The sequence below is a fragment of the Orcinus orca genome, chromosome 13 (assembly GCF_937001465.1).
Source record: "Orcinus orca chromosome 13, mOrcOrc1.1, whole genome shotgun sequence".
Lineage (NCBI taxonomy): Eukaryota > Metazoa > Chordata > Mammalia > Artiodactyla > Delphinidae > Orcinus > Orcinus orca.
The window spans coordinates 50004480-50032475 of NC_064571.1; the positions used below are offsets into that span (position 1 = coordinate 50004480).

General features: G+C 36.9%; 1 protein-coding gene, 1 long non-coding RNA gene and 1 pseudogene across 23 annotated transcripts in view; 1 reads left to right on the forward strand and 2 right to left on the reverse strand.

Annotated features, from left to right (window-relative positions):
* LOC125960816 (uncharacterized) overlaps positions 1–27996 on the reverse strand; it is a 999117-nt gene that overhangs the window by 296065 nt on the left and 675056 nt on the right. The gene's annotated exons all lie outside the window — the stretch shown is intronic.
* NRXN1 (neurexin 1) overlaps positions 1–27996 on the forward strand; it is a 1124566-nt gene that overhangs the window by 293953 nt on the left and 802617 nt on the right. The gene's annotated exons all lie outside the window — the stretch shown is intronic.
* Positions 3458–3904, reverse strand: LOC101289531 (protein mago nashi homolog; annotated as a pseudogene).

A 27996-nucleotide genomic window follows, 5' to 3' on the forward strand; every position in this document is an offset into this window, starting at 1 on the left:
GTAAAATAACGAGCAGCCAAATGGCTTCCATTCGGTTTCACTAATTTATGTTTATGGCTTGTCAGTCATACTCTATACACAGCTAGAAATTTGCAGCTGAGAAAAAAATCTCCCACTTAGGGATTACCTTGTCAGACTGTATGGAACATGATATAATCATTTTATTCATTTTATTTCCCTACCTCATCAGTCTTACAAAGTTTTCTGAAAACATGCAGTTTTTCTTCCTTTAACCTTTTTGGGTACTTATTTCCTTCCCTTTTCAGGTAATCTCTTCTTGTAACAGCCTCAGGAGAGAGATAAGAAGAGAAAAGATAACTGGAAATGGTCATAATAATGCTGCTAATAATAATAATCTATCATGTGAAGCTGGCTTGTAAGTGGGTAACGGAGAGCCTGAGGTTTTGCTGCCAGGCTGGACTGCAAATCAAGATGTACATGAGAGGGATTAGTTATTTGTAGACTCTTGTGACGCTGTCGTCTTCTTTCCTCCTTTTGTGTTGGCCATAATGGAGAAGCATCTTGGCATCTTATTTGTTTTTGCCGGGAGCCTTCTCTGTTCAACATGCTTAACGCGTCTAATTCCCATCGTGATTTCCTCAAAACCTGTTCCTCTCCTGTATAGATATATAAAATCATGGGACTTATACCATCTCAGCCTTACTTTATTCTCTTCTCTTATTTTTGTTCCACAATCTTAGCCATCTTGAAAACCCTAACAGAATCATTTTCCCCCCAAATATTAAAGGCAGAGGCAAGAAACTTTACATATGTTTCACCAAGTTCAAATAATACTAAATCTCTAGACTTTTGAAGCATATGAGTAAATTAACACCAAGATTAAATAACGATGCTTTCTGGGTATGTACTTTTTTCCTCAGATCAAGTGTAATAAATAAACCATGTCAGTTATAATAGGATCCAGCTGAATAGTATTTCTATGACGAGCATACCAAGTAAAGATGGTTTTTAAATTGGAATTAAATGCATCTAATTAGCAACTATTAAATTGCTTAAGTTGTGGGCAGTTTTAAGGAACACGGACTCATTTGTCTCACACGTTTAAACAAATCGTAGAGAATTAGAAATCACTAAATTATTACCGATTCTTTCTAGTTTTCAAAAGATTCTAAGTGTTGCAGCAATCTCTGAATTATCAATGCCTCTGGATCCTGGAATAAAATAAAATGGATGCCTTGGAAAAACCTGCTATTTGTTCACTCTTATCGTGGTGTTGTATTTAATAGGCTTTTAGTTGAATACACATAATGGGGAGAAATCTGTTCTGAAATTTAAATTAATGAAAGCTTTTCAAAGTGGCTTCCAAATAAAAAATTTAGGCTTCTTTTCAGAGGATGGATAAGGATGGGAATTCTAATTACCCACACAATGTAGATTGCTTCATGATTCATCTCTGCAAATCAGCAGTTTGAAATCCTATAGTTAGCACTGGGTGCTCTCCAGTAAGATTTTATGAACATCAGCTTGGTATTTGGCAGAAATACAATATCAGTTGTCCAGACGTCATTTTTTCTCAATGAGCACATGTTGATATGTTAGATAATCGCAGAACCAAATCAATTACAGTTTTATTTCCATTGACAGAGGTTAATACCCTGTGAGGTATATTTACATCTCAGAAGGCTAAGCATTGTGGACCTTGGAGGAAAGGAATAATTTTACAAATGGAGATAATAGGCAGAGGCCAAAGAATTGTTGTTTCTTGAGGATTTGTGTGCTCTTTTACCTATTTTTAATTTACCTGACTTTATGTTTTTGGCTTACTTTGTAAAATAATTCAGTTGGATTAAGACTAACAGTGCTGACAAAGTGAGAAAGTGGCATGGACTTATAAATACTACCAAATGTAAAATAGATAGCTAGTGGGAAGCAGCCACATAGCACAGGGAGATCAGCTCGGTGCTTTGTGACCACCTAGAGAGGTGGGATAGGGAGGGTGGGAGGGAGACGCAGGAGGGAGGAGATATGGGGATATATGCATATGTATAGCTGATTCACTTTGTTATACAGCAGAAACTAACACACCATTGTAAAGCAATTATACTCCAATAAAGATGTTAAAAAAAAAAAGAAAGACTAACAGTGCTAAAAGGGGCTGTTTGAGTCTGAATCAATACTTGTAACCACCTCTATAAACCAGTGCTTAAGAGCTTCTGTGCTCAGGATAACTGTTCTGAACTGGGCAGACTGTGTATAATTTCGTTAGTAACTATGTCCTCGTTCTTACTATTTGCCAGGCACCATGCTGGGTGATACAGATTGTGCGTTGCTTTAGCCCTCAGAACAGGTTTGGTGGGCCCTTCTCTTAAGCATCCTTGAGAAGTGACACCTGCAGAAAGTTTTGCTTAAGTGAATCATCTTTCATTTGGAAAATGGCTCATTGAATTGTATGATTATTTTTCTCCTCTTCTTCCTGGCTAAGAGTAAGTAGGCTGTTAGAAAGCTGAGGGGAGATTCTTCCACTCCCTAATACTGGAGCCATCATTAAAACTGGGGATCATGCGTGCCTTTCCACACCTTTGTACACTCAAGGAGCACTGGCCTCATGCTGTTTCAAGTCCTGTACTTACAAAAGGTGGTATGTAAGGTGGAGCCTGTTTCTGCTCTGAGAATTGCAGCTCTTGCATGTTTGCTGGCAAGCTTTTGTTAATTCCCATGCAAGGCAGTTTGACTTGCACAAACAGCTGGGTTTTGCTGCTATCACTTGGAAGTTTATTTCCCCCAGTGTGTATATAAGCCCTACTTTGGGAGAAGATAGAAATCAGGTCCTAGAGAATTCTTTCTTTGAGAGTACACTTTGCCAACTCAGACCCACATTCAACGGAAAACACAAATTTATCTGTTCACAATTGTAAATGTATACAATAGTGCTCAATGGACTAAATATTGAAGTAGTGAGCTCTTATTTATTCAAAGCTATAAAAACAGTTCTATAGATGTGATTAAACCGTGCATGGGAAACATTAAATTCAAGTTAAGGCTTTCACAGACATAGATTTGCACAAGTGACCCATCTCTTAGAACCTTCAGGTAGACCTTAGATGCCACCTGTGCCACTGCCACCTCTCCCCTTCACTTTCTTCTTAAATCAGAATGTCTTCTTTTGTCTTATTTTCTCAAAGTGTGTTCTTATTGGGTAGCAAGAAAGAGTAAATATAACAAAGAAAGGGTCAATCCCATAAGCATTATTCATGAGGGAATATGTATCCTTGATGATGCATTCTATATATTTTTCTTTAAGAAGCATAGTTACTGAGTGTGACATTCTGAAGATTTATTTCTTATTCCCTTTGAAGTTAGAAGGGTGAAAACTGCTTTTTTTGGTTATGTTATTTATTAAAGACAATTATTTATAGTTTATAAGAAATATTATACACAAAAATGTCCTGATAATGGTGATTAAAAGCAGCTACTCCCACACTCCTTGTGTCCACACCAATATTCAATCTAGATTGGCTTAATCTTGAAGTGTAATTCAGTAAGATCAAAGACCAAACACTTGAGGTCCTGGAGAAGATAATAAAATACTCGTAAGCCTTCTGGGTCCTTGGATTGATTGACATCAATAAGGGAATCAATTTTTGATGTCATGAAGGAAATGTGTTCATCTCCAATGATGATTTCAAGCTCCTGCCGGCGCCCTTAGTCGGCAGGAGGCCACAAAGCATTATCCTCTTTGGGAATTTCAGTGTCATCGATTATTCTCTTCAGTTCCTCCATCACGCTTTTATGTACATAAACCTCTTTTCTGATCATATCAGTTTTGTAACTGTTGTTATTGGCATATCTCGATCCCATTGGGTCAGAACTCAGACTCCAGGAGTTCGAAGCCGAACTTGCCCTTGTGACCCCTGCAGTAATGCAGATAGAAGTCACTCTCCATGGCTCTGAAAACTGCTTTTAATTTCAAGGAAATCTACATTAACTTATGCTAGCTAATTAGTACTTGCATAGGTACTTTGGTGGTGGTTAGAAGAACCACTTGTAGGAATTTTGATGGTGATGCTAGAGTAAGGAAACATTAAAGCAGAGTCAGGAGCTCAAATACTGCTCAGCTAAACAGGAAAGGAATGGTTTGGTTTTCCTTTCCTTCCCTTCCCTTCCCCCTTTTTGTTCTGTTTTTCAACATCTAGTGAGCTACCTATAAGAAAAGAGCACCCAGGTTTTAAGTGGAATTTTATAATTTTTATTTATTTATTTATAATTTTTAACTAATGGTAAATAATTGAAACAAAAAATTAAAGTAAAACTCTAGGGAAACCACCAAAAAAAAATAAATTAAAAAATGATGGCTGGTCAGATAAGGACTCTGAATGCTGTGTATGAAATTTGGCCTTAAAACAGTATAGGCTTCTGTCATTATCATCTATCATCATCATCATCGTCATCATTATTATTATTATTACTTTAATTTGTATAAAACTTGCTGACAGTAGAATATGAACTGCAGTATCTGGTGAGATCTCCGGTCCTAACATATGGTCACACTCCCAATGTCTACTCAGATCTTAATGCTGCATGTTGACAAGATGGAGGAGCCATGTTAACAATGACTGTCAGTGATGTTAGGACGGAGTCTTGCATTTTAAAACCATAAATCTAAGATTGTACCTATTATCATTCCTTCTTATAAACTTTTAAAATTGAACTAGTCATTTAGTTTGAGAGTAGTGGCAGATGGTGTGATTAAGATGTCTCTGTTCCAGTCCTATTTCAACCATTGATTTACTGGGTAACCTTGGACAAGTTCCTTACCCTTTCTGAATCTCAGTTCCCTTATTTGTAAAATGGAAAGTTGGCTTCAGATGACCTTTAAGGTTATTTCCAGATCTTAAATATTATAATTTTACAAACTAATTCTTCTAAATTGCCAGTTAGATTAATTTCTCCACTAACAATTATTTATCTGAAGGAACCAATTTATATTCAGTCTAAAATTGTCATATTATTCCTCTTTTTGAATCCTTTAAAGATAACCATGTTCTCTGTTATATTTGACGCAATGATGCTTTGATAGATATTTATTTATTCTGAGCCTCTGTTTCCTCCTCCCAAATTGTTTCTGAGGCCAGACACCTGCTGAGGGTTATGTACTATCTCCTGGGAAATCCTCCAGAACAAGAATGGAATCAGGGAAGGGCATGGGATGCCAACGGGGATCGAGTTCTGACCCTTTTCCTCTCTGCCAAAAAGAACAGGATTCTTTGACTTCTAGACTAACATAGATCAGGGCTTCAGAAACCAACTAGTCTAGTTTTCAATGATGTAGAATGGATTGTCATGCCACGTCTTCTTGCAATGGACTACTTCTGAGACAGCTTGTAGCACCTCTGGACAACTATAGCTGTAGCTGTCTCAGATAAAACATATAAATAGGGCTTCCCTGGTGGCGCAGTGGTTGAGAGTCTGCCTGCCGATGCAGGGGACACGGGTTCGTGCCCCGGTCCGGGAAGATCCCACATGCCACGGAGCGGCTGGGCCAGTGAGCCATGGCCGCTGAGCCTGCGCATCCAGAGCCTGTGCTCCGCAATGGGAGAGGCCACAACAGTGAGAGGCCCGCATACCACAAAAAAACAAACAAACAAACAAAACATATAAGTATAACCATTTAAGAAATCTAATGTATATCAACATATGTTTGATACAATATGAGGAAAATCTGAGGATGGATTGGGAGATTTTGAAAAAACATAAAATTCAGAGACCAGTTTTTCATAAAGCATCAATTCCTAGCATCACTGTCAGTATGCCTGTTTATCTTGTCTATCTGTGAGACTGAGCCATCAGGAAGTTTTCTTTGTGGGACTTTCAGTATTAGACATACTTGCTATATTCAACTTCTGCAAAACTGAAACCACTCACTGACAACAGGTGTTATCTGAAGCAATATATTGCTCAGAGAATTGAAATGTCGTATATCTGATTTGGGGGTCTCTTGACTCAACCAGTTAATTATTTTTATTGCCCTGTAGGAATTTATACTTGTTAGTGGCAGATGGGACTCCAGTTTCAAGCATTTGCCTAATTAGGCATATTACTGAGATAGGTGGTTGCAGGTGAGGAGCTATCAGTTACTACAGACTCTTCCAGCTCCCACACTCAATGTGTCCTAACCAAGAAAACTGAAGGAGCCTTGAAAACTGTTTAAAGGATTTGGGAATTATTTGTAATTTACCATGGTGCCTTTGTTGTATCGATTATAACTTTCTGGGCTTACGGGGATTAATTAATAGGACTAAATATGAAAGGCTGCACACTGATGTCATTAACAGGAGCCATAATTACAGAACATAATTGGCAATAATTCTTCAGTGGTTATTTGGTAATCAGATTCTTTTGGGGTTAAATGAAAATCAAATAGACATTTTATTCATAGAGATATTAGCAATAAAATAATGCATAATCACACTTGTCGTTTAACCTTATTGATGCTGCACACTGTGTCAAAGGAGGCCTGTGGTGTGTCCAGGAATAGTTGGGTAGAGTCTTTTTGCAGGGCCAAGATGGGATGCTGAGTGAAAGTATAGCCTTTGGAGTTAGAGAAACATGGATTCTAGTCTTGGTTGTGTAACTTACTAGTTGTGTGACCTCTGACAACCCACCAACCCCTACCAAACCTCTGTTTCTTCATCTGTCAGTAAGGGCAAGGCCTAGCTGATGATGTTGTTTTTGAAATGAAGTGAAATAATGCTTGTGAAATCTTTACTATCATGTATGGTACATAATAGGTGCAGTTCAAAATAGGAGGTTGCTTGTGGTCATAGCAGAGGAAATGGTGCCCAGCAGAAGCCAGGACACTGTGAATGATACGGAGGAGACAGACTCTTTGGGCTCATATCCCATATGCACCTTCTCCTGGCTGTGAGCCTTGGGAAAATTCCTCAACTGCCCTGTGCTTCAGTTTTCTCTTCTGTAAAATGGTGCTAGTGATTTGTCTACCTGATAGGGTTGTTCATAGGATTAAATGAAAGAATATGTGTAAAGGGATTAGTAGGTTAGCACATAGAAGCATTGGTATTATTACTGTTACTATCACCCATGTGGAAAAGCTTATTCATGAATGATGAAGCAGAGAAAATTACCAAAGAAAATAGAATCTTGACCTGCCTCAAGAAGAGTTATTAAAGTCTGTTAGAAGGAGAAGACCAGATGTATTAGGTGTGGTCTCACTGGCTTTGAAGTCGGAATCATACTTGGAATTCCACCATCTAGATTGTCTTGGGAAGAGATGAAATAGACTTCAAAGAGGACCAAGGAAGGGGGTGGAACCCTCAAAAATCCAGCAGACATAAGTGATTATCTATGATGTGCCAAAAACAAGAAAAAATAAACAAAAAAGGAGACATCTGTTTCCATCATACATCCACAAAGAAATCCTTAGGAATTGGAGGAACATTCCCCCAAATGTGAACATTCCTGGCTCCCTTCCTGGCCTCCCATTTGCCTGATTCTCCCCACTCCTATCCCAACTGCCAAGAATATACCAAGTAAACTCTAAATGCCAGGAAAGAAATTCTTCAGAAAGACAAAGCTAGAGGTCAAGGACCTGAGTACAAAGTCACTTCTGAGTTGCTGTCATCTTTTTCTGATCCCTGTGCAACCTAAATGACCTGTTGCATACCCTCTAGTGCCAGCCTCTGTCTTGCTTAATCTAATAATCTACTCTGAACACAGAGCATGTGAGAGAAGTCTGTGGGTGGGGTTCATTTGTATACTTTAATACACTTCCTGGAATTCGCTCTCCTTGCTTTGAACAGAAGTGTGAGCACTCTCCAGTCACCCTGAAGGGGTTAAGGAAGCTAACTGGAGGATTCAGCTGTTCCCCATATCACCCCCCACCCTTTATTTAAATTCTGCTTTCAACCCACTGTCTTCATCTATCTTCCCGAACAGGATATTGATCAGTTCTTGAAATGGTCTTCGTCATTTCTGGGCACTCTCTCTGCAGATACTGTAGGAGTGGAGGAGAATATGGTCCTGCCCTTGAAATGTAGTTATTTCAGAACTGAGCTTTAAGAGCCTCTGATGAGGCAGATGATGCATAAGCAACCCTCTAGTGGCCAGGGAGGCCCCAGTCAACAACAACAACAAAGGAAAGTCAGCCCCCAGTCTCTGAGTGGACTGTTTCAAAAGTGCCTTTGTGAACTAGTTGCTTGAAACTCAGACATCATTTGTTCATTGATACAATGAGCTCACGGAAGTCTCCTTAACCCTTAATGTCCCCGAGGCAGATAGTTTTGTACAACAGCCATTGTTAGAACATTGTCACCTAGCATATCAATATATCTATAACAAAGTCTAATTATAACTTTGGATGCCGAGAAAATATGATGTGGTCGGAAATTGAATGGGACTGCTTTAGGCTCCAGTCACTGCTGGTTACTCTTGTGATCTGAGCAGGGAGGAGGCCGAGCTAGAGGGTCCCATTGGCAGTGAGAGGAGAGGATCCTGTATTCTTGCCTGGGTGTTTCTTAATTATCATCATATTTCCCACCACCATCTGTTAACCTTTTGGTGAATCAAGACACGATGGGCTATGCCAAGACAGAGAGAGAGGAAGGCCATGTTCAAGTTAGGTTTGAATTCCTTAATGGAAAGAAAAAAATGAAGGAAAGGAAATGAAAGGAATGGAAAGCATTCAATAGCAATGGCGTCCGTAGAGGAAAAAGTTAGGGCAGTTCCTTTCGACTCCCAGAGGGGCAGCTATAAATGTAAAAATGTCTATGATTTACTGAGTGCTTACCACGGACCACATACTGTCCTGGCCCCTCACTTGCATTATCTCATTTAATCCTAGCAATAACAGTTTCATGTAGATGCCATTATCAACTTCCTTTTATGGATGAGTTACAGTGATTTAAAGGGATTAAGTATCTTGCCCAAAGTTGCAGAGATTGCAAATGATGGAGCTAGGATGCCATCATGCTGGTTGGATTCTGAAGCCTGTCTAATTAACCATGATGCTGCCTGCCTTCCAGCCAGATATTAAAGTGAGGAGTGCCTGCTCATAGATGCCTTTCATTGAGAGAACAGGATGTGATGCAAAAAGCAGTGAATAGAGAAATGTCAAATGATTCAGTCAGAAAATTATGATTTAGTTAAAACCCTTTGATTTGAGAAAAACTCCTTTGTATGCTTTTATTGCAATAATTTTGATAGCAAATTAATTTTGTCCTGCACTACTCCATGCTGCCTTTAACATTCTATGCTAAGCATGTATTTATTTTACACGAAAAGAACAGCATTTTTTCAGTTTCATAACTATAATCATACCATTATGAATATGTATTCATAATCTAAAGCTCTGTGAAAGGCAATTAATTAAAGAGGTAACACCTCTCTACTTAGATTTTGCTCTAGGGAAGTCATTTAACTAATCTGGACCTCAATTTGTTCACCTATAAAATGGGGAAAACAGGTTTACAACCGTCAGTAGGAGTGTTTAGAAAGTGCGAAGCATAGTGCTTTAGCTTTAATAGATTCTGAAGAAATAATAGCTGTGATTATTAATAATGTTGTCTTCTAGTAGTATTATTATGGTTGTTATTACTGTTACTATAAATAAAATATTTCCTAATATAACATACCAGTTAGTCCTATTTGGGGAGATGAGCACCTGTGAGAAAGGTCTCCAAGGCCCCTTCTACTCTTATATGCTCTTTATACTGTTTTCTTTCCAGATGGGAGATTTCCTGTTCTTATAAATATTATCCTCCTAGATTCATTATTAAAATGTTATTCTGTTTTAATCAGAACACTAGAAACTATGATAGCATTTATATTATTCTCTTTTCATAAAAATAATATTGTTGTTATTACATAGTCTTCTGACTATAAAGACATAGCTTGTAAGTACTACTTTTTAAATTGTGTGGCTCAGGTCTTGACTGGTATTGTACATAAAAGTTCTCAAAAGATGTGAAAACAGAAATAACATGTGGAAGAAAAGGCTCAGTGTGGGTGAGAATTCCAACCCCTCACAGTTATGGGTCTATAAAGACTCCAGTTTTGTGTTGATTCTGATTTCGGGGCAATCTTGAGCTAAAATTAGGTCCAAGACTAGTGAGTATATGGTGATTCTGTGAGGGGGAGAAAATTATTTGTTTCTTTCCATTTATCCACATTCTCTCACAGAGGTGTAATTCTCTGAAAATTTGCTATTAAATCCTTTGCTATTGAATCAAATTCAGTATAAAATAGTTATTTCTCACTCTTGTCCTAGGTAGATTCGTATTTAACACCAAAGGGAATTTTAGGGTTTCCTTATCAATAAAGACAAAAGATACAAAAGATGGAACTGTATTGAGCTTTTCAAAGATCATGTGACAGTTGAATCAGATAGGGTTCATTTTTTAAAAATGTCTTTGTTATTTGTCGAATTAACTGATATGCAGTTTTTTTTTTCTTTTTTCATCTGCAAATTGCCTTTTTTCATTGGGTTTCTGGAAAAAGCAATTAATTGATGTGGAAAGTACTTAGCATTAAGTCCGCTATGTATTTAATGCTCATTACATGCTCCCCTCTTTCTTCAAACATTCCCTCAACTTTCCTTTCCCATTTCTCAGCTAACATAAACTACCAGACCAAGAAAGTATCTCATTTGAAATATTTTCTGACAAAAAATGCTGACCAGTTTCCTAGATTCAGTTTGCCTTCTCCATTAACAGCTCCTTATTAATTCTGTTCCTAGAGTATGCACATTTTTAAATTTCAGTGACCTCAAGCACACAGCTCACTAGTTCCTGGAAGGAAACCAGGGCATTTATATTTAAAGTGTATAAATAGCAACAATAGCATGAGGTAGAGACTGACCTAAACTCAAGTTCAAATAGCAAATCACCTCACTAATGCAAAAATAAAAACAAAAAAAAGTTCTGTCATAGAAGACAAAACACACCCTTTTCAAGGGTACTTAAGTGTTTGAACTGTCTATGCCATGTCTTTCTATAATGGAAAAATCTATATTACTTTGGAAATCACCATTGTCCCATATGCCTTTTTTTTTCCTGCTACATTTTGAAATGTGCCACAGCAGACTCTAATGACCTTGAACAGACCTCTCCACTTGTCCAGTTTAGGCCAGCAGCTAATTGAAGGGACCTTGGGTCTGTCTACTGACCTCAGAAAGTTAAATTTTCTCACCTTGAGTAAAAAGGTGGAAATAAGTAATGTTTTGGAGAATATTTCCTGAAATTGTTGTCTGCATGACTATGAATGTAAGACTCTGCCAGTGTTATTATTTACTAATATTAGCAATTGCCATTTATTAAGCACTTATTTAATCCTCTCAAGGGACGTATTAGACTAGTACTATTATTATGCCCTTTTATAGGTTAGAACACTGAGAATTGGAGATTAAGTAATTTGCCCATGATTACATAGACTTAGGTTTCTAACCCAAACCAAACTGCTCAGACTTGCAAAGCGTGTGTACTCTTACGTGTGAGTGACAACTTGAGGACAAAAATATATTACATATTATAATATATACACATATTTTAAATCTCAAACTTAAATTTCTTTCCTTCTGGAACATTTAGCAAAAGGAGGTTAGTTATACTTCATTTTCCTATACTCTGGGCAAAAATAGTTAAAATGGGACCAGATAAGTGATAAAATTACCTAAAATTAAAGATGATGGATCGTCTTTATAGATCACTTACATTTCTTCTCTTTCTCTCTCCCTTTGGCTTTTTGTTTGTGGGTGGTATATAGTTAGTTATGATATTTATTTGCATGCAAACACCAGCTTGTTAAAACTAAAATCATTTGGATGAGTTTTGATGTTGATAAAATATCTCACATCACTTAGGGTCCCAGGTCTCAGATGTGGCCTCAAGGCATAACTGGGACCAGAGCCAGGAAAGGACAGAGGAGACTCCAACCCTGTGTTTCCTGTTCGCGGTGGTCAGTGTGTTTGACATGATTAGGGTGAGGGTTGCAGAGTAAATAATCTCAGTGCTGGTAACATTTTCTGGGATTGTTACCACTTTCTTCATTGAGAGTGCCTTGAGGAAAGACAGATAGCATGGAGAAAATGGAGACAGAGTGGCAAGAAAAAGAGGTATCCTGAGGCTTCACAAACTGAGGCACACATTTGCAAAGCCACCAGGTGAGCATAGTGTGTCATTACTTTTACATTAAAATAAATGCAATAACATAATGAAATTAAAAATATGTGAATTTTTAAGATAAAATAGAAGATGAAAAATACAGGCCTTTTATACTTCTGTAGGGCACAATGATTCTGGAATTCTGAGATACATTTTTATTTTTTTCTCATATTAGAAGTGTTTGTGGGGAGAAGTGGGGAGGAGAATAGAGAATACAGATGTGTTGAACAGAAAAGAATTTTTTAAGTATGGCAGTATCTTAGTCAAGATGAACTTTACAGTTAGACACCAGGTCCTTTTTCGAGGTTGCACTATAAATAACTGTGTTCTTAGGGAAACAGTTACTTGGACACAACCAATAAATGAACATTTATTATTTGGCAGCAGAATTGGTTAAGTCCAGACTGTGGTGTGTTTCTGTCATAAATGGTAACCTGGTTTTGGAGAGACAGCTAAATAAGATAATGAGGATAGTTTTGATCTTTTTTAATTAATATTGATTTTTATGTGTCAGTTTTGTGTAGGCAGGAGAAACAATTATGCCCTAAATAAGTGCAGTAAGTCATACCCTTCACAGACTGTGACAGAGAGAAGGAGTATTTTTAGTGGTAGGAGTTAATTTGTGCTGGCATTAATGCATGAAAACGTTGATGATGATGTCTAATTGTTTCCTATGTTACTAGTTCAACTAAAAATAGGGTTCATGAACCAAGCTGTGGGAAGTTATCGATTATGACAGTTTCTTCAAAAGTGAATTGCTTAAAATTACTCTTCTTACTAATCAGTTTTTGATTCCAGAATGAACTTTTATTCCATTTTCCTCCTCTTCTTTCTCCCTCACTCATCTGAGCCTCCTACGCTAAATATTGAAATAGGCATAAAAAGTGAGGAAATTTATAACCCACTTTACTTATGCTAGAAAAGAAATACTGGGGGAAAACTCATTTTAAAAATTCAGTATTAACCATCTTATTGACTGTTTTATATAAATATAAGCAGATACATTCACATAGTCAAACACAAAGAATATCTGTCATTTTCTTTAGGTTGATACTCTGCATATATAATTTCTTTGGAAGTGTGCTTGATTTAGTAATAGTTTGGCTTCATCATATTGAGATAGCCTTAAAAAATGTCCAGTTTGTTCCCATTTATGTACTCAGGGACAATCTCCTGAATGCTTACTGTGCACTCTGCAATATACTGCTCTTTACTAGAGTCTTGAAAAATATGATTGGCAGGAAGATGCTAAGACTTAGTTTTTTCTGTGTCAGCATACTTCCTCTTCAAGGAAAACAATCACAAATTTATTATGTCACATAACCAGAAATCCAGAAGTCAGATAGTTTGACATCTCTAGATTCTCTTGAACCTGGCCATTATCTCTCTGCCATCTTCAGCATATTGATTGGCTTTTGTCCTTAGGTTTGTCCAGTTGAGTGCAAGATGAGTGCAGTAGCTTTACATATGCTCGTATATGCTTCATATATGCTCATATAACTACATCCTGAAATAGACTAGGACTCTGTGTGTGTGTGTGTGTTTGTGTGTGTGTGTGCCTTTCCCACAAGTTCCTAAGCATTTTCCCTCCGGTCTCATTGATTCTTTCCTCAACCAGTCACAGGCATTAGAAGAGAATTACCAAGAATCTCTAGGCTAATCAAGACTCTTGCCCCCAGAGCTAGGCAAAGTTAAGTTTCCCTAGAAGCACTGATCCCTTGAATGCCTAACAAAAGTAGAGCAGGAAAATAGGTGGAAAAAGGTACAGTTTTAAGAGCTACTTAGAGGTAAACACAAATAAATAAGCAAAATTCCAAAATTTTGACTGAGAAATATACACAGCTTCATGAATCATATGTACAGATAGAAAGTGATATGGTAAATGTTGAGGGGCTTGGAGAAATCATCCTATACTGAACAACTATGCTTGCATTGCCATTTGACTTTTAGAATCACTGACAGTTTTTCAGTATTTGAAGTAACAGTAAAATTAACCAAATTCTACTATGTCCCAAAGACAATAAAAGACACAAGCCTGAATCACCCCACATATTTCCCTGTGAATGTACTAACAAGTTTTTAAGCCTGAGAATACTTTAGCCCCCTTTTCAAATCATAGCCCATTAAACAAGAAACTCACTTAACTTTTGATATTTCACTGTTAAATAATGAAGATGTTAAAATTCCCTTCTGCTGTGTGTATTTACGAAAATGATCATATAAATAAACATTGATTAAAACTTTTCTTATGGAATAGGGAAAGACCAATGAGCTAGAGTAGCATAAAAGTTTACTTCATTTAGTAAGGTTTCTGAATAATATAGGTAACCATATTGATTATTGAATTTATCTACCATTTTAATTAGTGTTATGCACACACACACACATACACACACACACACACACACATATATATATGTGTGTACTACATATATATATATGTAGTACAAATTAGTACAGGTTACACCATATAGAATTACTGGTTTGTTTAGGTCAAAAGAGATGAATATCAGAAATTTCATATGGTTCAACTGAAGATTTTTAAGCAAGTGGGGTACAGAGAAAGCATTTGGAGACAATAAAGCTTTGTTGCACTTTGTGGCTAATACACTGTGTTTTCAGCCCCAACAAGGGTATCTTGAGAACAACACTAACTTGTACTTTTTAATTATACAAGAAAGTCTCCTTGGTAAAATATCTTCCGTGAACCTAATGTCCTTGGTCTCTTTCTACTGTGCTACCAGAAAATCTTTAATAGCAAGCATTTGTAAGAATTTTTGCCATCCACAGATTTACAACATGCAATGTTACAGGAAATATGAATGCTTGTCATGAATTAGAACTCAGAAATTCAGAGTCCAGGTCTAGCTTCCTTTGCAGACAGTATTCTACAGACAGTTAGGAATTTTAAATCTAAAATTTAATCTAGTATTTTAAATCTAAATCAAGTCTTAGCACTGATTCAAACCAAGTCTTCTAAAGATAAAGACACTGAAGCCTGGTGACCAAGACAGACCTGGTTATCTGAGGCAGTTCTAACCACCCCCTCCCCACGCCCTTTTCTCACTGTACATCTAGTTGCCTGATAAGCAGTCAGAATGCCACACTTTAACCTTGGGGGCCCTGCTTGTCTCCCCGCATAATGGCTGAGGCTTTTGTTCCAAGTTTTAATTAGATTTTGTTATTCTTTCCAGGTATAAACATGCTCCTTATTTTTTAATATATCTGAGAGCTTTAGGGCCTTCCTTTAGTGAGTTATGTTTAATGCTTGATTATTGAGACATTTCCTTTTTCCCTCCCCAAATTTAAAGCTTTTATCAGATTGACAATAATAGAAAACAATTCTGTGAGATTTCAGAAGAGTTGCCAATATCTGCCAGTTTCTACAAAAGAACTTCTGCCTTCTCTGTTTACTCTAATGGCTGAGAGTATTGCCATATTTTTCTGTTATTGCTTAGAAATCTGAGGTTTCTATACCTTTATTGTACGTGGAAAGTAGAGCATTCTGTGTGATATTCTTTTAATTCTGAATAGATTAGATATTAAATGGCTACATATTGTTTAAAGGCAGGCAGAGAGCTGACATTTGAACCAGAGAATTGCTTTTTTAAATTTGGAATACACACAAAACTCCTAATTCCATCAACCTATGGAGGTCAGTGGCAAATGGGTCAGAGTCAATGTAGAGATGTGATACCATTAATATGAAAATTTGCCCAGTGCATAACCAATATTGAATTTTTAAAAATTTGGTCCCAAATAGGTTCTTCCTAAAGCCAGCAATTTCACTGAATTAAGCAAGATTTATTCACCTTTTTAAAGTGGACATGATCTAAAACTCTGTTCTTGGAAAGGTTGCGCTTACTCTCTGGTTGATATTCTGCAAGCCAAATGCAGCTCTATTTTGTGTTTTTTTCATCTGTGCCATTTCAAGCCAGAAGTAGTCCTCAGAAAGAGTATTTAGTGTAAAAAGTAATTCTGTAATAAATGTTTTCCAGCACCCACGGTTTCCAAGCTAGTTATAATGTCTGTCTTCAGGTAGGGTTCACCCATGCCCCTTCCTTTTAGAATTTGCATGCTTGGAGAAAATTTGCCTCCCATAAACCTTCCTTAATAACCCTTGTGACTCTGATATTTTGATATTCCTTAGGGTTTCCTTATAAAATTCTTATATCTTGATTTTTTGTTTTTTAAGATCTTTAAGAGAAAGACTACCTTCCACATGGGATCCTTGTTATAACGTCTTTGGGCTATTGTCAATAGGCTTTTTTATAACGAAATCTTTTGACCATTTTAGAACTGACTTTCATTGAATAACTACATCTTATAGTCAATAGTGTGACCAAAAAAAAAAAAAAAAAAACCCAAAATAAGAAAGTATTACCCTTGTATATTGACATGGAACATAGAACAAGGCTATTCCATAGAGGGTGATCCTCCAAAATTATAAAATGGGTGAGAATTATTAACATTAAAAAAAGGGGTGCATGACTCTTTATGAAAATAAACAGTAATCTGAATTAAATGTTACTAAGTTTACATAAGCAGACAATTTAAAGTCACGGACTTTAGAATGAATGCAGCCTGGGTTCAAATCCCAGCTCTACCATTTACATTTTATAAGACCCCAGGCAAGTTACTTAACCTTTTAAAACTTTCTCATATTTAAAATGGGAACAATACCATCAGTCTCATAGAGCAATTGAGATAATGAAATAAAATAATGTGTCTAGGGCTTCCCTGGTGGCGCAGTGGTTGAGAGTCCGCCTGCTGATGCAGGGGACATGGGTTCGTGCCCCGGTCTGGGAAGATCCCACATGCCGCGGAGCGATAGGCCCGTGAGCCGTGGCTGCTGAGCCTGCATGTCTGGAGCCTGTGCTCCACAACGGGAGAGGCCACAACAGTGAGAGACCCGCGTACCACAAAAAAAAAAATAATAATAATAAATAAATAACGTGTCTAAAAGAAGGACACTACATAATGATCAATCCAAGAAGAAGATGTAACAATTGTAAAAATTTATGCACCCAACATAGGAGCACCTCAATACATAAGGCAAACGCTAACAGCCATAAAAGGGGAAATTGATAGTAACACAATCAGAGTAGGGGACTTTGACACCCTACTTTCACCAATGGACAGATCATCCAAAATGAAAATAAATAAGGAAACAGAAGCTTTAAATGACACATTAAACAAGATGGACTAAATTGATATTTATAGGACATTCCATCCAAAAACAACAGGATACACTTTCTTCTCAAGGGCTCATGGAACATTCTCCAGGATAGAGCATATCTTGGGTCACAAATCAAGCCTTGGTAAATTTAAGAAAATTGAAATCATATTAAGTATCTTTTCCAGCCACAACGCTATGAAAGATATCAATTACAGGAAAAAAAACTGTAAAAAGTACAAACACATGAAGGGTAAACAGTACACTACTAAATAACCAAGAGATCACTGAAGAAATCAAAGAGGAAATCAAAATATACCTAGAAACAAATGGCAATGAAAACACGATAACCCAAAACCTATGGGATGCAGCAAAAGCAGTTCTAAGGGGGAAGTTTATAGCAATTCAATCCTACCTCAAGAAACAAGAAACAACTCAAATAAACAACCTAACCTTACACCTAAAGCAATTACAGAAAGAAAGACAAAAAAACCCCAAAGTTAGCAGAAGGAAAGAAGTTATAAAGATCAGATCAGAAATAAATGAAAAAGAAATGAAGGAAATAACAGCAAATATCAATAAAACTAAAAGCTGGTTCTTTGAGAAGGTAAACAAAACAAATAAACCATTAGCCAGACTCATCAAGAAAAAAAAGGGAGAAGACTCAAATCAATAGAATTAGAAATGAAAAAGGAGAAGTAACAATTGACACTGCAGAAATACAAAGGATCATGGGAGATTACTACAGGCAACTATATGCCAATAAAATGGACGACCTGAAAGAAATGGACAAATTCTTAAAAAAGCACAACCTTCTGAGACTGAACCAGGAAGAAATAGAAAATATAAACAGACCAATCACAAGCACTGAAATTGAAACTGTGATTAAAAGTTATCCAACAAATTAAAACCCAGGACCAGATGGCCTCACAGACAAATTCTATCAAACATTTAAAGAAGAGCTAACACCTATCCTTCTCAAACTCTTCCAAAACATAGCAGAGGGAGGAACACTCCCAAATTCATTCTACAAGGCCACCATCACCCTGATACCAAAACCATACAAAGATGTCACAAGAAAAAGAAAACTGCAGGCCAGTATTTCTTTTTGCAATAGATGCAAAAATCCTCGACAGAATACCAGCAAACAGAATCCAGCAGCACATTAAAAGGATCATACACCATGAGCAAGTGGGGTTTATCCTAGGAATGCAAGGATTCTTCAGTATATGCAATTCAATCAATCTGATAAACCATGTTAACAAATTGAAGGAGAAAAAACATATGATCATCTCAATAGATGCAGAAAAAGCTTTTGAAAAAATTCAACACCGATTTATGATTAAAACCCTCCAGAAAGTAGGCATAGAGGGAACTTACCTCAACATAATAAAGGCCATATATGACAAACCCACAGCCAACGTTGATCTCAATGGTGAAAAACTGAAACCATTTCCACTAAGATCAGGGACAAAACAAGGGTGCCCACTCTCACCACTGTTATTCAACATAGTTTTGGAAGTTTTAACCACAGCAGTTAGAGAAGAAAAAGAAAGAAAAGGAATCCAAATCAGAAAAGAAGAAGTTAGACTGTCACTGTTTGCAGATGATATGATACTATACATAGCAGATCCTAAAGATGCTACCAGAAAACTACTAGAGCTAATAAATGAATTTGGTAAAGTAGAAGGTTACAAAATTAATGCACAGAAATCTCTTGCATTCCTATACACTAATGATGAAAAATCTGAAAGAGAAATTAAGAAAACACTCCCATTTACCATTGCAACAAAAAGAATAAAATACCTAGGAATAAACCTACCTAGGGAGACAAAAGACCTGTATGCAGAAAACTATAAGACACTGATGAAAGAAATTAAAAATGATTCAAACAGGTGGAGAGATATACCATGTTCTTGGATTGGAAGAATCAATATTGTGAAAATGACTATACTACCCAAAGCAATCTACAGATTCAATGCAATCCCTATCAAATTACCAATGGCATTTTTTTACAGAACTAGAACAAAAATCTTAAAATTTGTATGGAGACACAAAAGACCCCGAATAGCCAAAGCAATCTTGAGAAAGAAAAACGGAGCTGGAAGAATCAGCCTTCCTGACTTCAGACTATACTACAAAGCTACAGTAATCAAGACAGTATGGTACTGGCACAAAAACAGAAAGATAGATCAATGGAACAGGATAGAAAGCCCAGAGATAAATCCATACACATATGGTCACCTTATCTTTGATAAAGGAAGCAAGAATATACAGCCTCTTCAATAAGTGGTGCTGGAAAAATTGGACAGCTACATGTAAACAAATGAAATTAGAACATTCCCTAACACCACACACAAAAATAAACTCAAAATGGATTAGAGACCTAAATGTAAGGCCAGATACTATAAAGCTCTTAGAGGAAAACATAGGCAGAACACTCTATGACATAAATCACAGCAAGATCCTTTTTGACCCACCTCGTAGAGAAATGGAAATAAAACCAAAAATAAACAAATGGGACCTAATGAAACTTAAAAGCTTTTGCACAGCAAAGGAAACCATAAGCAAGATGAAAAGACAACCCTCAGAAGGGGAGAAAATATTTGCAAATGAAGCAACTGAGAAAAGACTAATCTCCAAAATATACAGGCAGCTCATGCAGCTCAATATCAAAAAAAGAAACAACCCAATCCAAAAATGGGCAGAAGACCTAAATAGACATTTCTCCAAAGAAGATACACAGATTGTCAACAAACACATGAAAGGATGCTCAGCATCACTAATCATTAGAGAAATGCAAATCAAAGCTACAATGAGGTATCACCTCACACCAGTCAGAATGGCCATCATCAAAAAATCTATAAACAATAAATGCTGGAGAGGGTGTGGAGAAAAGGGAAGCCTCTTGCATTGTTGGTGGGAATGTAAATTGATACAGCTCCTATGGAGAACACTATGGAGGTTCCTTAAAATACTAAAAATAGAACTACCATACGACTCAGCAATCCCACTACTGGGCATATACCCTGAGAAAACCATAATTCAAGAAGAGTCATGTACCACAATGTTCATTGCAGCTCTGTTTACAATAGCCAGGACATGGCAAGCAACCTAAGTGTCCATCGACAGATGAATGGATATAGGAGATGTGGCACGTAAATACAATGGGGTATTACTCAGCCATAAAAAGAAACGAAATTGAGTTTTTTGTAGTGAGGTGGATGGACCTAGAGACTGTCATACAGAGTGAAGTAAGTCAGAAAGAGAAAAACAAATACCATATGCTAACACATACATATGGAATCTTTTTTTTTTTTTTTTTTTTTTGCTGTAGGCGGGCCTCTCATTGTTGTGGCCTCTCCCGTTGCGGAGCACAGGCTCCGGACGTGCAGGCTCAGCAGCCATGGCTCACAGGCCCAGCTGCTTCGCGGCTTGTGGGAACTTCCCAGACCGGGGCACAAATCCGCGTCCCCTGCATTGACAGGCGGACTCTCAACCACTGCACCACCAGGGAAGCCCTCCAATTAGTTTTTTAATAAATATTTCCTGGGCATGCAGTAGGTGCCAAGCACCATGGTAAGACGTGAGCGTCTAGTAATGAGCAAAGCCAGACATATAGTTCCTGACCTCTTTGATATTCTTGTAGGGAGAAAGACACTCACTAGGTAATTCCACAAACAAATCTAAAATTGCAACCACTTCAGGCAGTTAGGAAGGAGAGAAACACGGAGTTCTAGGAGTCTCTCCTGGTCAGATTTGGCCTAGTCAAAGGCTCTTAGAAAAATTTTCCAAGAAATCGCATTGTGACTGAATTGTAAGGGTGATTGGATGTGAGCCAGTTTAAGAGAGAACAAAAGATGTTCCATGTAGAGAAAAATAGCATGTTCAAATGTCCTGTATTAGGACAGAGGAGGGAGAATGCAAGTGAAAGACCATTGTAGCTGGATTAGTACAGGGAGCAGGGAGAGAGAGGTTTGAAATGAGACTGAATTTTGTTTCCAGAACAAGCCAAGTCCTCTAGGTCATTTAAAGTGTTTTGTTTTTATTCTAAAATAGTAAAGAAACACTATTTAAGGTTTTATGAAGAGCTAATATGATCAAATTTATTTTCACAGATTAGAGGATGTTTGGATTGGCTATTTGACAGCCTGTTAGGAAGATGTTGCAGTAGTTCCTATTATAATGTCTTGGACTTGGACGGAGGTGGTGAAGATAGAAAGCTGTCAATATATTCAGATACATAGAATGAAGTAGAGGGAGATATCAAGAATAAGAGCTGAGGTACCTTGTGGTCATACAAGGTAAGTGACAAATAGGCAGTTGAATGCATGGATCTGGACCTGAGAAAAGAGATCTATACTGGGGTAATGTATATGTTAGTCATCTGGGTGTAGGCACTAACTGAGGGACATGGCATAGAAGAGGTAAAGGGAATTATTGGGTTATTAACAAGACCGGGTTATTTTTCAGGTAGGGCAATGAAAAGACAAAGACTAGAGTGTTACTAAAATTAGAGATTGTGATATCTTAGCCGATTATGGAATATACTAAGCTCGTATTTTATAGTCATTTATTGAAATTTAGCAAACGTTCCCAAAATTTCTAGTGGCTTGTAGAAGAGTTAGGGGTACAACGAGAGAGACTATGCATAGAATGTTAGTGTAATTGAATCTAATGCCCTTTCTGAATCCAAAAAATAGTGACTTAGTCTCTCTCTGTCGCTCTTTTGCATGTGCACATTCTTCAGCTACTTTAAAAAATATTATTAAATAAACAAGAGTCAAATATGTGGGTCATTTCTAAAGTCTCTAGGACTGTACGTTGTGTGTACTTCACTCATGTTTCCATCTCATTATTCTTATTTTCCCTTTTTCCTGTATTCTTGGTTAATTTAATAAACTTTCAAATTAATTTTTTTCTGTTGCTATTTTCTGTCCATATTTGTTAGCCATAAAGTGAATTGTAAAGATAATTTTTTGAAACATAATTGAATATAAATAAATTAAAATATAAAATCTGTAAATACTCGTTTGGTGAAATTTTCTCTAAATATTTTACAAATGTACCAGAAAGGTATATATGTCTTGGCATCTTTCTCCTAGTGAATTTTTATTTAATATTGGTAATAAAAGAAAAGTAAAGACTATAAATTCTTAAGAATTTAAATTCTGCCTTTTTCTTTAAGCTTTTAAGTTTAATAAGAATAGGCTAACATCACTCCAAAGGCCAAATGGAAATAGTTTAAAAAGTAGAATATCGGGCTTCCCTGGTGGCACAGTGGTTGAGAGTCCGCCTGCCGATGCAGGGGACGCGGGTTCCTGCCCCGGTCCGGGAAGATCCCACATGCCACGGAGCGGCTAGGCCCATGAGCCATGGCCGCTGAGCCTGCGTGTCCGGAGCCTGTGCTCTGCAACGGGAGAGGCCACAACAGTGAGAGGCCCGCGTACCACAAAAAAAAAAAAAAAGTAGAATATCTTCCAACACATCCTTCACTTTGAAGTGCATTTTTTAAAGGAAAGTGTGTACATAGATATCTTGTAACCAAATAACTGGTCTAGATGCATATTAAAAGGCTGGTCTTTCAACTAGTTATCATTCATTGACATTTGGATATGTTGAAGTCCTGTTTATTTCACTTTCTGTTCTCTAGATTTATTTGCTTGAAATAATTTAGTAGTGAAATATATACTTGCATACTTCGAAATGTGTCTGTTCTGCCTTTTTAGCCAACAGAATAGACAGGAGTTTTGTTGTTTTGGGGGGGTGTGTGTGTGTGTGTGTGTAGTTTTTTTTTTTTTTCCTGGTGAAAAATATTTTAAGTTATAGGTATACTGCCAGCAAAAAGCATTTCTCTACAGCTCATTTGTTATACAGAGCCTGCCAGAGTGAATTGAGGGCGTTGTGTGAGCAGGCAGTGGACCTTTGAGCCAGGTGCTTGTTCTCACTCCTTTTTTATGATATTTGATGGTTCATTAGAATTCTGTCTTCACACCTAGCAAAACAGAAAGTAAGCATAAATATGATGTTTATTGTCAGAGGAAAAAAAAGCAATAAAACACTTAGGGCTGTTGAAGTTTCATCTTAGTCATTTTATCTTGAAATGATGACTTGCCCTTGTTTTATTCTGAATTCACATTTACCAGTGTAAATGCATTACCCATCCAGTGGTACTGAGGAAGAGAGGCACTACCAGGATGCAACATTCTATGCTCCACAGAAAAGTGCTTCTTTTTGAACTAAGAATTTGCTGGAGATTAGGGTCAAAGTGCAAGATTTAGGGGAGGGTTTTGAAGCTTGGCATGACTGACATTTTGATCCAGTTGACACTTTGTCCTGGGGGCTTGTTCTGTGTAGTGTAGGATGTTTAGCAGCATCCCTTGCCTCTATTCACTATGTACCATTAGCGCCCCTCCCCTTCCTTCTGACAACCAAAAATGTCTCTAGACATTGCCCAATGTCCTCTGGTAGGAGGGCAGAATTGCTCCTAACTTACAACCCCTGACTTCAGGTAATTTATGAATAAGTTTTAGTAGTTAAAACACATGAAAAGCTACGATACATAAACATCTCAGAAGTACACCCCCCCACACACACACATACATGCAAACATGAAAAAAAACAGAGTTCTTAGGTAGTTAAAGCATTTTAAAAATATGTTATACCATTATCTTAAAATAAGAATAAAAACAGCACCTTTGCTAGTTCAATCCAATTTCCATTCTTAGAAATATTTTGTAAACCATTGACTAAACCTGCTGAAAATTGATTTCCTTTAATCTAACCTATTTTTAGTGTTTGATTATTATCACAACTGTATTATCAATATTAATCTTCTCTAAAGATTAGCAAATTCTGAATTCACATTGGTATCTTTATCCAACAGTTGATTCTGGTAGTCTGATAAAAATAATAAATCATGACTATATTTACTTTTGCACTTATTAAGGGCAATTATATTATCTATTTAAAGAAATAAAACCTTACAGGGAAACAGAATAGTCTGCAGAGATAACTAATATTTATTTATCACTATTGGATTGGCCGTTAATCACTTAATGTTCATTTCTCATCTCAAATGAAGCAATCGTTAGGCAATTTTGGGGGTTTTGTCTTCTTTCATTTGTTATAATATAAAATGAACATAAATTAAATAATTTAAGCAAAATTTTGGGTCAGTCTGTGATTTGGGCAATAAAAATAAATTATTTCCCAATTTTTACTTTGTTTTGTTTTTCATCAATTAATTTGTCCAATTAAATTTGATTTTTCTATAAGTGTACTAGTCCATTGCCTGGTAACATTGCAAAGTTTTGATTCAATCAACAGTAAAAACAGGTTTCATTCTACACAGATGTTTCCCTATTGCATCATCTAAAGCACTGGAATGTTAAATGTTTATTTAAAGTATAATTAACAAAGGCTTTCCCCTCATTCAGTATTTCACTCAGTGAATGACAGGACAGTTATATTAATAATTCTATTCCTGAGGTAGCTTGCTATATTTTTAGTTATGAATAACAAATTAGTGTCTTGTTTGAGGGTAGTGGCCCCACTGGAATCTGAGCTACTTGATGTAATCGTACATAAATCTTTGATTGTGAATCAGAAAATAGGATCCTGTGTACTAGAAGAAAATCTACTGAGATCAGACTTCCTGTTTTTATGCTCAGCTTTGTGCTTCTATTTTTTTAGTTTAATTTGGAATATCATGGGTCAAGAGATGAGCTCTGTAGAGATGAAAAATAGGCATGAAAGGATTATAGCACATGGAAGTGGTAGACAGTAACAAGGAACAAAACTGTGTATTGCACCTACGTAGGTAATCTTTACTTGAGTCTTTTCTATACTTTCTTGAGAGGCAGGTTTAAAAGAAAATCAAAATCAAAGTAGTTTGACTCTATATTGCCCTAAATCTAAGAGGTTTGACTAAATAGCTCTCCCTCAATAAAACATATGTACAGTAATCTTGTAAGTGCATATTTATCTGTAATTCTAAACAGGTGTAAAATTTGAAAAAGAAAACATAATCTAAATATTCTAGGCCTCACTCAGTAAAAGTACAGATTGTGTTGCTTTGCTCCCTTATTACTGTGATCCTGACGATGTTCATTACTACTGCTCTTTTTAGTAGCTGATCACTGACTTCAGGCCTTGTCTGAAGTGTTTCTATTCTAATAGTAATTATGATGCTCAATTACTGGCTGAAAACATTGAGTTAGGAACAGTACATTCCCAGAAATTTATTTTCTTTCCTTTCCTGCAGTTGACTCTTTTCTTTTCATGATTCTTTTCATTCCAGGAAGAAAAACATTCCATTTTTTCATGACTATATGTATATTCATGTAAGAATACAAAAAATCAATTGTATTTTCAAATATTCACTTTTCTACTTCATTATAGGTAGAGAAAGTACATGTGATTTTATAGCCAGCCTGAAAGGTCACATACATATGTGCATGATACTGACATATTTTTAAGAAAATATGAAGTACTTAAAGGTCACACTTAACTTTTATGACCCAGATAGAGGCAGACATTTCCAATAAGATTCAAATTAGCCTTTTCTCTGACAGTAACAGCACACAGACCAGACATAAAATAAAGAGCTTGGCCCATCAGGCCAGCAGCCAAAATAAAACAAGGCACCCTGAGTCAAATCAAACAACTGGATAGAAGAATTTTAATATAAAATGGTAAAGGCCTTGGTTGCATCATTTACTTTAGTTTTTATAATGCTGTATATTGATTTTCTGTATATTTATAACTGTGGAAATGTTCTCTAATTTAGTTGTGCAGTCACCTAGGGAGCTTCTCTGTAATGGAGAATCCTTGGGTTCCACTCCCAGAGATTCTGATACAAGAGATCAGAGGTGGGTTCTGGGAATGTGCACTTTTAACACACCTAGGGTGATGCTGATACAAGTTATCCCTGTTAACCCTCAGGCACATTTTGTGAACTGCCAACCACCACTCTAGGTGATTGGCACTTTTGGTCTCACCAAGGTCTCAGTTAGGTAGCTCAACCTTTCCCTTCCTCACTCTACTCCTTCATCTCCCTGACCACATCTGCTCGAACTCTGATTTCAAAATCTGTATTTACCAAGACTATTTCCCTGAATTTAATCATTTATATAAGTGCTTTCAAAAATCCAAGCACCTAACCTATAAAAGCATAATCAGAATATAACTTGTCTTTAACTTGGGAACTTCCTGTTCAATTTTTGTAGCAAATTCAATAATTCTATGTATTTTTAAAAGTCACCCCAATTCTTAATTCATTGCAGTGTTTTATTTCATTTTCCTATCGTCTTTATTTGAGTTGATGTATGTTTGTTTTTATATGGGAGGAAAAATATGGATTATGTGAAAGTAATTACCAAAGTTTAATTTCATGGCTGTTTCTTAAAAGTATAAGTTAACTACTGTTGGGGTATTGCAAAGATTGAGGAACAAGGCCAGAAATCAAAATCAGAGACTGAAGGAGGTTGTAATGAATAATTTGTCTGAGTTATAGTCAAGAAGGAAGTGAAAAGTCTCAGAGAGAATGCAAACACAGTAAGAGAGATAAGGGAATTTTTTTTTTTTTTTTTTTCTGGTACGCGGGCCTCTCACTGTTGTGACCTCTCGCGTTGCAGAGCACAGGCCCCGGACGCGCAGGCTCAGCGGCCATGGCTCACGGGCCCAGCCGCTCTGCGGCATGTGGGATCTTCCCGGACCGGGGCACGAACCCGCGTCCCCTGCATCGGCAGGCGGACTCTCAACCGCTGTGCCACCAGGGAAGCCCCGATAAGGGAAAATTTTGAAGTCAAAGTAGAAGCAAAACAAATAATCATAGACCGACACAATACACCACAGTAAATTACATACCATCTGAGAGATGCAAGGAGTCTCCTTTTGTTCTGTTTTGAAGTTCATACTGGTCAACAGGCAGATTATGAGAGAAGGTGGGAAAGAGCTTTCATCTCCTGACTGACTAGGTATGGAAAAGAAGCTTCTTTCAGACAAAGACACGGTCTGAGAAATCTTGTTGAAGTTATGTTTGATTCCTTTTTATACTATGATAAATAGTCTCTAGAGGCATGATATTTTATTGTGACTCTAATGACTCTTGGTTGAAACTGACAATATTGATGTCATTTCACCATTCCAGTCAGACTGACAATAGTTAATTAAAAAAAACATAGTTCATAAGAATCTTCCCAAAGTGTTACATGAAAACCACGTCTCTCAGTTGAGAAAAAGGAACTTGTTTCAGCAGAACACTGGCAAGATCATCTTCTTGGAGAGTTATGTTATAAAATGTGAACAAACTTCTTCAGTGTCATCTTTGAATACTGGCCTGTGTTTCTATTAATACTATGTAAATGTTATGGAAATAGAACATGCTGGATGCTTCATCTGTCTCAGAGAGTGGTTGGAAGATGACAAAGGAAGACAGAAGAACTGCTTTAGTGAAGACAGTAAAGAAAGGATGAAATCTCACTCAGCAGCAGCCCGTGGATAATGAACTTGGGCATCTCTGTCATGCACAAGGAGGCATTGTGTGAATGTGAGGGATGGATCGACAGGCTCAGAAAAGAACAGAAATGTTGAGCCTTGCTTTCAAAACCAAGTCTTAAGAGAATTGTGAATCTGAAGCAGACAGACAGGCTGATGAATAGAGTTGTCAGGGAGAATGTGAAG